Source organism: Miscanthus floridulus, chromosome 8, assembly GCF_019320115.1.
Source record: "Miscanthus floridulus cultivar M001 chromosome 8, ASM1932011v1, whole genome shotgun sequence".
Taxonomy (NCBI): Eukaryota; Viridiplantae; Streptophyta; class Magnoliopsida; order Poales; family Poaceae; genus Miscanthus; species Miscanthus floridulus.
Window position 1 is genome coordinate 16,875,720 of NC_089587.1, and position 3,493 is coordinate 16,879,212.

Below are 3,493 nucleotides of genomic sequence, written 5' to 3' on the forward strand. Positions count from 1 at the left end.
ACTCTAATTATGGCATACAATATATCTCACAAAAGCCTATTCTTGGTTGTAGCATTTGCAACCCACGAAACCATTCAACTTAAGATGACTCTAAGTTTATCATGCTCAAAACTTAAGAAGTATAAGGTTGTATAACAAGCTTTTGCAAAGTATCACAGAGCAACTATTCATCATCTCTAAATAATTTATCATCATTTTATTAGAGCAGAGTTTCTCTCAAAATAATTTAAAGGCACTCATCTCTACATTCTATGATCATGACTATTAAAATGTAAAACAAGCATGAATATAAAGAGAGGGTTTAAGATTTTCATACCTGAGCAGGGAGAGACGTCTCCCCCAAGCTTGCCTTTTGCATAGGTTGGAATGTCTTCTGGCGGCTCTTTTAATTCTTTTCTTTATTGACTAACTAATACTACTAGAATGCATAAATAACTAGCTAAACCTATAATTACTAGATAACTTATTCAACAGGGATGCTACTGAATTTTATTCACTATTACTATTTTTTCATATATGTTGCTTTAAATGCATATCTATCTTATCAGGCATTAGCTACTATAGAACTTTATTTATTAACATAGAGTAGCTGAATGCAACTAACCTATCTTGCAATGTGAAGCAACTTTATTGGAAATGAAATGCAACTAACGAAATGTGGTAAATAAATGCAAGGAATAGAAAACTTACCTTTTTGTCAGGCTCAAGGTCATTCGTCCTTGGGTGGAGGTGTTTCCTCTTGTTCCACCTCGGAGGCCTTGTTAGGATCAGGATAAGGGGATGATGAATTTGAGGATGGATCTTTCTTTTTACACCATCTCTTTCTATTCTTCTTCTTCTTGACAGGTACCTCTGGCTCTTTAATCGGCTTTGGTTTCTTCACCTTGATTCTCTTTGGATGCTTCCTCTTTACCTGTTTCTCATCAAAGAGGGGTTGTCCATAAGCAAATGCAAATATTTCTTTTCTTCTAGCAAAGTGGAATTGGATTTGCCCAAAAGCCGTATATATGCAAGCATTTGTAGTATTAAGGAAAGGATGACCAAGGATTAAAGGTGTATCCTCGGCGTTACCCATGTCTAAGATCATAAAATCTGTAGGAACATAAGCACTCCTAACTTTAACTAGTAAATCAGTGGCTACTCCCTCCAGATAACTAGTAGATCGATCAGCTAATTGCACATAAAACTAAGGTTGATGCTAGGGGAGTATAAAACAACTTATCATATGTTTCCTTAGACATGATGTCAATACTAGATCCTAGATCACAAATGGCATTATGAAAAGTGTGGGGGCCTATGGAGCAAGTAATGATGGGGTTCCTAGGATCACCTTTCTTAATAGGAAATCCCCAACCATTCTCAAAGAAGTCATACCTTGCGGTGACAAGGTTGGCTGTCTCCATTGTTCCCTCAGGTTTGCCAAGAATTCTATCTTTTTCATATGATAGGATAGCAGTAGCAATTTGAGCTAATTGGGTTTCTATCATCTTGTTCAAACTAAGTTATTCTTTAAGACAGAAGAAAATTCATCCAATTTAGCATTTATGTTTTCCAACATCTTGTCATGAGCATGTAGTTTCTTATTAATACTATCAGTCATTCTACTTTGACCATAAACAAGATCTTTCAAGAAAGCATAACTATTATTACCTTGATTATTCAAACAAGAAGAAGAGTAATAATTGTTACCTCCCTGGTTGTTGGAGCGCTGATTCTAGCCTTGACGTTGTGGACAAAACCCGTTGTCGGTGTTGACGAAGTTGAGGTCCTCTTGAGTTTTGGGGTAGGAGTTGCTCGAATGTCCAACATCTCCATAGACTTAGCAAGTCATGTGGGAATCCATGGCTTTGAGTGTCCCTTGGGCACTCACCTTCGCATAATGTTCCACTCGTTTTGTGAGTAGATCTATCTTAGCTGCAAGCATGTCAATTTCTTTAATTGAATGCATACCTCGTTTACGAGATTGGAGTCGATCGTCGCTCCATCCTTGGTTGGAGACCATCTTCTTGATCAGTGTCTTTACATCTACAGCACTTAGAGAAAAGAATGCACCACCAGCAGTAGCATCTAAATGGCTCCTATCTAACAGCACTAATCCATGGTAGAAGTTCTAGATCAAAAGCCAGTCTTCCATGCCATGGTGTGGGCATGCAGAGACGTACTCTTGCATTCGTTCCCAAGCCTCGGGAATCGACTCATCTGCTAGTTGTTGAAAACTAGAGATTTTATTGCACAGAGCATTAGTCTTCCCCATGAGGAAAAAACTTAACTAGGAAAGCATTAGAACACTTATCCCAGGTATCTACAGTGTTGCGGTTAGAGTAAAACCATTGCTTAGCATTTCCTATCAAAGAGAAGGGGAAAAGGCAAAGACGTATAGCCTCTTGGCTCACTCCCTTAATGGTGAATGTGTTACAAATCTTCAAGAAATGTTGGAGGTGAGCATTTGCATCCTCGTGGCCTTTCCCACAAAATGGACTAGCTTGAACCATCGTAATTAACGCTGGCTTAAGCTCAAAGTTAGCATCTCCATTGATAATTTGGGTCCGATGGATACATTAGCAGCCGAGGGTGCAGAAAAATCATGAATGGACTTATTGCCCATGATCGTGTAGGGTAGTGATAGGATATAAGGAAAAAAGGATAAACTATTTAGGATAACTAAAAACCTAGCTAGTGAATCTAGCAATATAAATCCGAGGCCAGTTGCCTTCGCCGGCAACGGCGCCAGAAATACTTGTTGATATTTCTTAATGACTATTGGAGGATTCCGCAAGTGCATAGAACTATCGCATAGCACTTCGCTTGGTGAGTACCAAGTGTCGAATTTATATTTTTTCCCATAGAAAAGCGGAAGGCTAGAATTTATATAGGACTAGGATTTGCTAGAGGAAAGCTTTAAGTTGATCCTAGGTAGGTGAACGATAGTGAAGGATGGGTGCGAACTACCTAAACTAACGACTAAATACAAGCTAACCAGAGATGGCTAGGTGGGAGAGCGAGCGATTTATCTTTCTAGTAACTAAGGTTAAACAAATAATTAGAAGAAATGTGATAGTACTTCGGGGCACAGGCCACCTACCAACTAGGAGAGTTAAATAGACAGGTCTACCACGAGCCCTATGATTTAATAACTAGACCTATCATGGTGGAATACAGAGGATGGACAAGGCTGTCACCACTTGCCACCTACCACAAATCTCTCCGGAGGCCTAGCCGTACCCACAGGTAATCTATAGCCTAAGCACCACGCTTAATTTATAGGCTTACTACTTCAATCCGAGCTCCGATGAAATGAGATCAAAGAACCCTAATGTGGTAGAACCGTCCGAAATGACACACTTACAGAGGCGCTTGTCTTCCACTAGACACTAAGCACTCCGAAAGTGAGCCACATCAGACAGTTCCATCGAGCACACCCCATGGGAGGACCCAAAAATTCACATTTTTCAACAAGATCATAAATGGGGGAATAAAGCTTACAACATTTTAG

General features: G+C 39.5%; 1 non-coding gene across 1 annotated transcript; it reads left to right on the forward strand.

The window, feature by feature from the left end:
• The first annotated feature begins 2,132 nt into the window (after positions 1-2,132).
• On the forward strand, positions 2,133-2,241 carry LOC136478695 (small nucleolar RNA R71). The gene has a single exon (XR_010764412.1). It is a non-coding gene; the product is annotated as a small nucleolar RNA R71 (small nucleolar RNA).
• Positions 2,242-3,493: the final 1,252 nt, after the last annotated feature.